The sequence below is a fragment of the Tachyglossus aculeatus genome (assembly GCF_015852505.1).
Source record: "Tachyglossus aculeatus isolate mTacAcu1 chromosome 12 unlocalized genomic scaffold, mTacAcu1.pri SUPER_6_unloc_4, whole genome shotgun sequence".
Classification (NCBI taxonomy): Eukaryota; Metazoa; Chordata; class Mammalia; order Monotremata; family Tachyglossidae; genus Tachyglossus; species Tachyglossus aculeatus.
Genome location: NW_024044831.1, coordinates 8177788 through 8189219, shown reverse-complemented (window position 1 = coordinate 8189219; position 11432 = coordinate 8177788). Strand labels below are relative to the sequence as shown.

Below are 11432 nucleotides of genomic sequence, written 5' to 3'. Positions count from 1 at the left end.
AGAGGGAAATGCAGTGGTCTTGGAAAATTGCCGTTAGGAATCCCCTACCATTTAGAGAACTTGCAAAATTTATAAAATGGGGATTGAACCTGTGAGCCCCATGTGGGACAGGGACTGAGCCTGAGTGCTTAGTACAGAGCCGGGCACATAGTAAGCGCTTAACAAATGTCATTATTATTATTATTGTACCCACCCCAGAGCTTAGAACAATGCCCGACACACAGTAAGAGCCCAACAAATACCATAGTTGTCATTAGTGGCACAGTCTGAGCCCTGCTGAACTTCGGGAATGATGTCACCGATGGGGTACGGGGTCTCCCAGGTAACGAGGTCTCTCGGGCCGAGCCCAGGGCTGGTCCTCCCTGGGGACCCCCTCCCCACAACCATCATCCGGAAACAGTGGATGCTTTCTTTGAGGGGACACTGAGGTCATCAGAGGACCACTGAGTCCCGATTATGTCACAGAGCCTTTCCCATCACTGCTACAAATGCTCAAGAGGGAAAGAGGACAGAGACTGAGCACCCAGACTTCTGCAGTCACTGTCTTCGTTACTGAACGGCTCCGGTGAGTCTGAGTCTGGTTGGGGCTGAGGCGGGTGATTGCGATGAGAAAACACCTCTTGCCAGGTTCCTCATGCTGCTTGTTATAATAATAATATTAATAATTGTGTTATTTGCTAGGTGCTTCCTATGTGCCAGGAACCGTACTGAGCTCTGGAGTAGACGAAAGCAAATTGGGTTGGACGCTGTCCATGTTCCACATAGAAAAACAGCGTGGCTTAGTGGAAATGGCATGGGCCTGTGAGTCAGAGGAGGTGGGTTCTAATCCTGCTCCGCCATTTGCTTGCTGTGTTACCTTGGGCAAGTCACTTCATTTCTCTGGGCCTCAGTTGCCTCATCTGTAAATTGGGGATTAAAACTGTGAGCCCCACGTGGGACAACTTGATTACCTTGTAACTACCGCAATGCTTAGAATAGTGCTCAGCACAAAGTAAGTGCTTAACAAATATCATCATTATCATGAGAAAGTCCCAAATCCCCATTTCATAGTAGAGATCTTTCAGAGTTCTTTGAGGAAATTAATCCCCTCTCTGTGCCTCTTCAGACAACCTGCAGATTCTCCAAGAAAATGGCCAGTGTCACAGTTGTGACAGAATTCCTGCTCCTGGGATTCTCGGAGTTCCGGGACCTTCAGCTTGTCCACGCCGCACTGTTTCTCCTGGTCTACTTGGCGGCCGAGATGAGGAATCCCCTCATCGTCACCGTCACCACCCTCTACCGGCGCCTCCACACTCCCAGGTACTTCTTCCTCAGACACCTGTTCGTCCTAGACCTCTGCCTCATCTCTGTCACCGTCCCCCAGTCCATCAACAATTCTCTGACAAACCAACGTTCGATTTGTTATTGGGGCTTTGTGGTTCAGGTTTTTCTGATGGTCCTGTTTGCCGGCTCAGAGCTGCTTGTCCTCACGGCGATGTCCTATGACAGCTACGTGGCCATCTGCCTCCCCCTGCGCTATGAGGTAATAGCCGACCAAGTGGCATGCGTAAAACCAGCTGCAATCTCATGGCTCAGCGCGGGGCTGAATAGGGCAATGTACACATCAGGGACGTTCTCCATAGGCTTCTGCGGACTCCACGAGGTCCAGTAGTTCTTCTGTGATGTCCACTCCCTGCTGAAGGTCTCTGGTTCTGGGACGCACGTTGTCACAAATACCAGTGTCGCCGTTGGTGCCAATTTTAGTTTCATCTCTTTAGTCTCCATTGTTGTCTTGTACGCGCGCATCTTCCGGGCCGTGCTTTGGATGCTGTCTTCCAAGGGCTGGACCAAAGCCTTCTCCACTTGCCTGCCTCACCTCATAGTCGTCACCATCTTAATGTCTATGGCCACCATTGCCTACCTCAAGCCCGTGTAAGACTCCGCCTCAAACCTGGACCTCCAGGTTTCCATGTTCAGCACCAGGGTGACCCCGCCCTGAACCCCCTCATCTAACAGCCTGAGGAACCGGGACATGAAGGCCGCCCTGGGGAGGGTCCTGCGGGGGCATCCATTCGTCCAGGATAAAAGTCCTCTCTCTATCTGCCCTGCCAGCAGCCCCTGAGATGTTTCCTAGCCCTGCACTGATCTCCCTCCGTCCCTTCGCTCTCTCCTTGCCCTTCACTTACCTCCCATCTTCCACACACTTCCCTGACCACTGTGGCCATTCTTTTCTTTTTTGTGGTATTGTTAAGAACTTACTAGGTACCGGACACATTTCTGATGCTAGGGGAGATACAAGCTAATCAGGTTGGACAGAGTCCATGCCCCATATAAACTCACAGTCTTAATCTCCATTTTCCAGATGATAATGATGATGATGATGGTATCAGTTAATTGCTTACTATGTTTCAAGGAATATACTTAGTGCTTGGGTAGATATAAGATAATCAGGATGGAACAAGTCCCTGTCTCATGTGGGGCTCACATTCTTAATCCCCATTTTTACAGACGAGGTAACTGAGGCAGTGAGAAGTGAAGTGACTTGTCGAAGGACCCACAGGAGACAAGAGGCAGAGTAAGCATTAGAACCCAGGTCCTTCTGACTCCCGTCTCTTGTGAGGCTGAAATAAGATCACTGACGTGAAAGTGCTTTGGAAATGTAAACGTGCTATGCGAAAAAATGCGATCTTATTATTTCTTGTCTTTCGGCAGCACATATACTAAAATTGGAATGATACAGAGAAGATTAGCATGGCCCCTGTGGAAGGATGACACGCAAATTCGTGAGGTTCTAGACTGCAAGCCCGCTGTTGGATAGGGACCGTCTCTATGTGTTGCCGATCCAGCGCTTAGAACAGTGCCCAGCGCTTAGAACAGCACTTTGCACATAGTAAGCGCTTACCAAATGCCATTATTATTATTATTATTACTTCCCAAGAGCTTAGTACAGTGCTCTGCACACAGTAAGCGCTCAATAAATACGATTGAATGAATGAATGCCTCTACTGCGGTGTGACAACTAGAGAAACATTTCCCTTCTCCTTTTTCAGCCCAGCTGGGCCCCCAAAAGTCACAAGGTGGAGGATTTGTGGGGCGAAGAAAGGAAGCTTGTCCTTCTCACCTATTACTCCCCACACCATCAAAGCCTTATTGAAGGCCCATCTCCTCCAAGAGGCCTTTCCTCACTAAGCCCTCTTTTCCTCTTCGCCCGCTCCCTTCTGCATCGCCCTGACTTTCTCCCTTTATTCACCCCCTCCCAGCCCCATAGCACTCATATATATATATATATAATCTGTAATTTTATTTATTGATGCATAAAGAAATAAATAATTATTGATAATTAATGTCTTTCTTCCCCTCTAGACCGTAAAGCTAGTTGTAGTCAGAGAATGTGTTTGTTTATTGCTATATTGTCCGAAGAGTTTAGTTCAGTACTTTGCACGCAGTAAGCGCTCAATAAACACGATTGATTGAATGAATGATTGAATGAATGAGTAAATTAACCAAGCCCTCTCTCTTGCCAGCAACTCCCTCCCCCTTCCCATCTGACCTACCCCCTCTCTGTCTTACTGAAGGCACATCTCCTAGAAATCTTTCCTGACTAAGCCCCCATTTCCTCTTCTCTCACTCCTTTCTGCATCACCTTTGCACTTGGATTTGCCCCCATTATGATTATGGTATTTGTTAATTGCTTACTATGTGCCAAACACTGTTCTGAGTGCTGGGGTAGATACAAGGTAATCAGGTTGTCCCACCTGGGGCTCACAGTCTTAAACCCCATTTTACAGATGAGGTAACTGAGCCACAGAGAATAATGATGGTGATGATAATGGTAATAATAATAACGATAATGGTACGTGTTAAGCACATACTATATGCCAAGCATTGCTCTAAGGGCTGGGGGAGATAAGTAATCAGGTTGTCCCACGTGGGGCTCACAGTCTTACGCCCCAATTCACAGATGAGATAACGGAGGCACAGAGAAGTTAAGTGACGTGCCCAAAGTCACACAGCTGATAAATGGTGGAGCCGGGATTAGAACCCAGTATATCTGACTCCCAAACCCAAGCTCTTTCTACTAAGCCGCGCTGCTTATTCACCACACCGTCAGTCTCACAGCGCTTATTTACATATCTGTAATTTCTTTATATTAATGTCTGTCTCCCCCTCTAGACTGTAAATTCATTGTGGGCACGGATCAATCAATCAATAAATCAATCAATCATATTTATGGAGCACTTACTGTGTGCAGAGCACTGTAGTCAGTGCTTGGGAGAGTCCAGTAGAGCAATATAACTGAGTTCGTAGACACATTCCCTGCCGTCATGGAGCTTATAGTTTAAAGGGGAGATGGACTTTAATACAAATAAATGAATTATGGATATTTACATGAGTGCTGTGGAAAGCCTTAAGTACATAAGGCTTAATCAGGGAAGGCCTTTTGGATATGTGACCTTCCAGAAGAGACAGGGTTCAAGAGTGGAGAAAATCAGGGACAGGTCTGTCAATCGGGGTCCGAGAGAGGAGAAGATCAAGAACTGGTCTGTGAATCAGGGTTCGAGATAGGATAAGATTAGGGATGGGTCAGTGAATCAGGGTGTGAGAGAGGAAAAGGCAGGCAAAGATCTGGGAATCAAAATCCGAGAGAAGAGAAAATCAGGAAAAGGTCTGTGAATCAAAGTCCGAGAGAGGAGAACAGTTATCTTAAGTTTCCAAATCCCTCCTCCTTGAAGGGCAACAGTGACTGTTAAATGGGGTGGTAGGTAATTACCCCAATCTCTCGGGGCACTGTTCCCTCGTGTTCCTCCCCATGGCGAAGCCGTGAAGCCATGCAGCATTTGAGAATCTGACTTCCTGGACTGTGGGCGGGACTTCTGCCCGTGACCTTGGGGAAGGAAAAGACTCAGCGTCCAGAGCAGATATCTCCTCACCGTCCACCTCGGGGGTCCGAAGACGAAACAAGGCTCAGCAGCCTCTCGCTTCTGGCCAAGAAACCTGACGTTGCCTTCCCAGAAGCGGTTAAGGGCTGGGAAGATTTTCAATTCTATTGTATTGTCCTGTACCAAGCGCTTAGTATAGTGCTCTCTCTCTCTGCCTACGGTAAGCGCTCGATAAATATCATTGATTAAATGATGATTCCGGGCACTTGAACAGTAAAGGAACAGGGGACAGCAGTTTCCTGAAGACCAAGGAGTAAATGAGGGTCTGTGTGTTCTTTTGAGTGGGGGGCCGGGGGAATCAGTTGAGGCAGCCGTGGAAATGGGTGTTCTGAAATGAGTTTAAGTTTCCGAGTCTGGGTTCCGTCCCCTGTGATGGGAAGGTGTCCTGAATGGAGTAAATTGGTGTTTTCTGTCCCCCCCGCTAGACAGCTCTTTATGGGTAGGAAACTCTGCTATATTGTATTCTCCCGAGTGTTTAGTACAGTGCTCCGCACATGGTGCCCGTTGTTGGGCAGGGATTGTCTCTATCTGTTGCCGAATTGTAATTTCCAAGCACTTAGTACATTCCTCTGACACAGTAAGCGCTCAATAAATACGACTGGATGAATGAATGAATGGTGATTATTCAATAAATGCCATTCATTTGTATTGTACTCTCTCAAGTGCTTAGTAGTAAGTGCTCAATCAATACCATTATTGGATTGATTGATTTGATTCTGTCTATCAGCTCTGTTGCATTGTACTCTTCCAAACGCTCAGTAAAATATTCTGCATTCAGTAAGTGCTCAATAAATATTTGATTGATTAATTGATTCAGTCCCCCTCTAGACCATAAGCTCCTTGTGGGAAGGGAATGTGTCTATCAACTGTTACATTGCTCAGATAATACTCTCACATGTAAGTGCTCAATAAATATAATTGATTGAGTGTCTGTTATCAGGTTCTATCAAAAGATGTCTGAAGGCCTCCCGCTGGACGTGGCCAACGTCTCCACGGGGAAAGAATTCCTCCTGCTGGGATTCTTGGAGGTCCGGGAGCTGCAGATGGTCCACGCCACGCTGTTCCACCTGGTCTACCTGGAGGCCCTGACGGGGAGTCGCCTCATCATCGCCGTCACCGTCCTCGACCGGCGCCTCCACACCCATATGCACTTCTTCCTCAGGCACCTGTCCGTCCTCGACATCTGACTCATCTCAGTCACCATCTCCCAATCCATGCACAACACCCTGACCGACCATTGATCCATTTCCTTCCTGGGCTGTGATGCCCAACTCTTTTCCGTCGTTTGTTTTGCTTCACTGGAGATCGCCCTGCCCATGGCGGTGTCCTACGACTGCTCCGCCATCTGTCGCCCTCTGAGCTATGAGGTCATTATGGACCGAGGAGCCTATGAGAAGATGGCCGCCACCTCTTGGCTCAGTGGGGCTCTCTCCGGTCTCGTGCACACCGTCAATATCTTTCTCTTGCGTTTTTGTTACTCCAACGTGATCAGCCCGGTCTTCTGTGACATCCCCCAGTTATTAACTGCATCAACCTCCTCTCTGATCTCCCATCCTCTTGTCTCTCCCCAATTCAATCTGTACTTCACGCTGCTGCCCGTATCGTTTTTGTGCAGAAACGCTCTGGGCATGTTACTCCCCTCCTCAAAAATCTCCAGTGGCTACCAATCAACCTACGCATCAGGCAAAAGCTACTCACTGTTAGCTTCAAGGCTCTCCATCACCTCGCCCCCTCCTACCTCACCTCACTTCTTTCCTTCTACAGCCCAGCCTGCCCACTCCACTCCTCTGCCGCTAACCTCCTCACTGTGCCTCGTTCTCGCCTATCCTGCCGTCGACCCCCGGCCCACGTCCTCCCCATGGCCTGGAATGCCCTCCCTCCACACATCCACCAAACTAGCTCTCTTCCTCCCTTCAAAGCCCTAGTGAGAGTTCACCTCCTCCAGGAGGCCTTCCCAGACTGAGCTCCCTCTTTCCTCTACCACTCGTCCACCTCCCCTTCCCTCCCGCCTTACCTCCTTCATCATCATCATCATCAATCGTATTTATTGAGCGCTTACTATGTGCAGAGCACTGTACTAAGCGCTTGGGAAGTACAAATTGGCAACATATAGAGACAGTCCCTACCCAACAGTGGGCTCACGGTCTAAAAGGGGGAGACAGAGTACAAAACCAAACATACTAACAAAATAAAATTAATAGAATAGATATGTACAAATAAAATAAATAAATAAATAAATAAATAGAGTAAAAAATATGTACAAACATATATACATATATACAGGTGCTGTGGGGAAGGGAAAGAGGTAAGATGGGGGGATGGAGAGGGGGACGAGGGGGAGAGGAAAGAAGGGGCTCAGTCTGGGAAGGCCTCCTGGAGGAGGTGAGCTCTCAGCAGGGCCTTGAAGGGAGGAAGAGAGCTAGCTTGGCAGAGGGGCAGAGGGAGGGCATTCCAGTCCCGGGGGATGACGTGGACCGGGGGTTCATGGCGGGACAGGCGAGAGCGAGGTACGGTGAGGAGATCAGCGGTGAAGGAGCGGAGGGTGCGGACTGGGCTGTAGAAGGAGAGAAGGGAGGTGAGGTAGGAGGGGGCGAGGTGATGGAGAGCCTTGAAGCCGAGGGTGAGGAGTTTCTGCCTGATGCGCAGATCGATTGGTAGCCACTGGAGATTTTTGAGGAGGGGAGTGATATGCCCAGAGCGTTTCTGGACAAAGATAATCCGGGCAGTAGCATGAAGTATGGATTGAAGTGGAGAGAGACACAAGGATGGGAGATCACAGAGAAGGCTGATGCAGTAGTCCAGACGGGATAGGATGAGAGCTTGAATGAGCAGGGTTGCGGTTGGGATGGAGAGGAAAGGGCGGATCTTGGCAATGTTGCGGAGCTGAGACCGGCAGGTTTTAGTCACGGCTTGGATGTGAGGGGTGAATGAGAGAGCGGAGTCGAGGATGACACCAAGGTTGCGGGCTTGTGAGACGGGAAGGATGGTAGTGCCATCAACAGAGAAGTGCCGTCAACAGCACTTCCTTCACCTCCCCACAGCACCTGTATATATATATACATACATATACATATATATATGTATGTATATATGTTTGTACATATTTATTACTCTATTTTACTTGTACATATTTATTCTATTTATTTTGTTTTGTTAATATGTTTTGTTTTGTTATCTGTCTCCCCCTTCTAGACTGTGAGCCTGCTGTTGGGTAGGGACCGTCTCTATATTTTGCCAACTTGTACTTCCCAAGCGCTTAGTACAGTGCTCTGCACACAGTAAGCGCTCAATAAATACGATTGAATGAATTAATTGCACCTGTCCTGCTCTCCCTCCATAGTGCCAGAGTTGGTCCTGATAGCATTAGCATTAGCATTACGTTGGATTTTGGCTGCTTCCTGTTCATGGGGGTTACCTATTTCCACATCTTCTCAACCGTGCTGAGGATCCCATCCGTGCAGAATAGAACCAAAGCCTTCTCCACCTGCCTGCCCATCTCGCTGTGATACCATATTTTGGCCACTCTGTTTTTCTCACATTTAAAGCCGACCTCAGACTACCCCTCAGCGCCGGACCTGCCGGTGTCCGTGCCCCACACCATGGTGCCCCCTGTTCTTAACCCCTCATCTGCAGCCTGAGAAACCGGGACATGAAGACTTGTCTGAGGAAATTGCTTAGGGAGAAGCTGTTCTGAAAAAGGAAAATATTGTTCCTTTGTGTTTCATTAGAGAGGCGTCATGGCAGAGGGGAATAAGTGTTGGACTGGAAGTCAGAAGCCCACAATCTACTCTGGCCTCTACCTCTGGCCTGCTGTGCGTGTGACCCTGGACAAATCCATTAACCTCTGTCACACGTCCTTCTCTGGAAAATGGAGATAAGATACTCCTTCTCCTTGCCCTCTAAAAATATGAGCTCCATGGAGGACAGACATTGTATCTGATCTTCCTTCTCTGCTTGTCTATCCTCAGTGTCCTAATCAGATTCCAGTTTTGTTTGTTTTTATATTGTGTGTATTTGTCCTTGTCTTATTTTTTGAGAGCATTTATTTCTCCATCACTTATTTTCTCTTAGTTGTCCATCCATTGCCCTCAACCTGCCTCTTCACTTGTTTTGATGTATATATCTATAATTCTATTCATTTATATTACTATTATTATTATTGATGCCTATTTACGTGTTTTGATGTCTGTCTCCCCGCTTACAGACTGTAAGCCCGATGTGGGCAGGGATTGTCTCTCTCTACTGCTGAATTGTACTTTCCAAGCACTCAGTACAGTGCTTAGAAGCAGTAAGCGCACAGTAAGCGCTCAACAAATATGACTGAATGAATGAATTAATTAATAATCCCACCCAAGCTCTGTCCTTTCCGTGGCTTTCCCATCACCACGACCCTCCCTGTCTCATTAGCCTGTAACCTTGACATTATCCTCAACTCATCTCTGCAAAAGGACCTGGGTTCTAATCCCAGCTCTTTTACTACTACTAATGATAATCATGATGGTATTTGTTAAGCGCTTACTATGTGCAAAGCACTGTTCTAAGCGTTGGGGAGATTACAAGGTGATCAAGTTGTCCCACAGGGGGCTCACAGTTTTAATACCCATTTTACATAGGAGGGAACTGAGGCCCAGAGAAGTGAAGTGACTTGTCCAAAGTCACAAAGCTGGCAGCTAGAGGAGCCGGGATTTGAACCCATGACCTCGGACTCCAAAGCCCGGGCTCTTTCCACTGAGCCACGCTGCTTCTCCGTGGCTAGTCTGCTATGTGACCTTGCGCAAGTCACTTCACTTCTCTGTGTCTCAGTTTTCTCGTCTGTAAAATGGGGATTATGACCGTGAGTTCCACATGGGAAAGGGAATGTGTCCAACCTGATTACCTTTTATCGACCCCAGGGCTTCGTACAGATCTTGGCACATAGTAACCGCTAAACAAAGACCCCAGTTATTATTCATCCAGGCAAGCCCGTGGGGACAGATGCCTTATTTGTACTATTTACTGAACATCTACTCTGGGCAAAACATCACACGAATCACTGGGGAGAGTATATTAGAGGCGGAAGATGTCGTAAGTGCTGAGAGGGTGCAAAACTGCTGAGATGGTAGTAGGGAGATTTTGAGCCAGAGAAAACAAAAATTGATCAGGGAATGTTTTCTGAAATAGGTGGAACTTCAGAAGGGATTCGAAAATGGGGAGAGCTATGGTAGGGAAGATTGTAAGGGTAGAAGCAGAGGGTGGGAAGTGGGAAAGTCAATGCGAAATGCAGAGAGTGAGCTGGGATGTAAAGTTTGAAACCATGTTGTCCAGAGGACAGAGCCCAGGTCTGGGAGTCAGAAGGGCCCATTCTAATCCGAGCGTTGCTACTTGTCTGCTGGGTGATCTTGGGCAAGACAATTCACTTCTCTGGGCCTCAGTTCCCTCATCTGTAAAATGGGGATTAATGATGATGATGATGGTTTTTGCTAAACTCTAACTATGTGCCAAACAATGTTGTCCCAAGCAGGTTGTCCCACGTGGGGCTCAATGTCTTAATCCCCATTTTACGGATGAGGTAACTGAGGCACAGAGAAGTTAAATGACTTGCCCAAGGTCACACGGCAAACAAGTGGCAAAGCCTGGATTGGAACCACGTCCTCTGACTCCCAAGCCCAAGCTCTAGCCACTAGGCAATACTGCTTCTCAATGTAGGCAAGGAACATGTCTATCCATTCTGTTGTATCATACCCTAGCAAACCTTTAGTTCAGTGCTCTACATACAGTAAGTGCTCCATAAACGTTATTGATTGAATAACCCCCAACACCCTGAACCACATTAACCCAACCATCACCCCTAAAACATGCATTTATACCCTTCCTCAGCACGGTGTAGATAATAATAATTTTGTGTTACTTGTTAAGCACATACTAAGAGCCAACCTAGGGTAGATACAAGATAATCAGGTTGGATACGGTTCTTGTCAAACATAGAGAATCGTAGTCTACGTAGGAGGGAAAACAAGCTGTTGGGTAGAGATTGTCTCTATGTGTTGCCGAATTGCACTTCCCAAGCGCTTAGTACGGTACTTTGCACACACTAAGAGCTAAATAAGTAGAAATTGAATGAGTGAATGAATGGTGAGTATTCAATAAATGCCACTGATTGTATTGTACTCTTTCAAGTGCTTAGTAATAAGCGCTCAGTCAATACTACTGTTGGATTGATTTATTTGATTGTGTCTATCAGTTCCGTTGTATTGTACTCTCCCAAACACTCATTACAAAGTTCTGCATGCAGTAAATGCTTAATAAATATGTGATTGATTGATTAATTGATTCAGTCCCCCTCTAGACCATAAGCTCCTTGTGAGAAGGGAATGTGTCTATCAGCTATTACATTGTTCAGATTGTACTCTCCCATGTAAGCGCTCAATAAATATAATTGATTGATTGATTGATTTTCTGAGATCAGATCTTATCACAAAATGCCTAAAGTCCTCCCGCCGGAGGTGGCCAACATCTCCATGGTGACGGAATTCC

General features: G+C 47.1%; 1 non-coding gene across 1 annotated transcript; it reads left to right on the top strand.

Moving 5' to 3' along the window:
- The first annotated feature begins 2679 nt into the window (after positions 1 to 2679).
- Positions 2680 to 2782, top strand: LOC119921732. Its single transcript, XR_005448586.1, has one exon. It is a non-coding gene; the product is annotated as a U6 spliceosomal RNA (small nuclear RNA).
- Positions 2783 to 11432: the final 8650 nt, after the last annotated feature.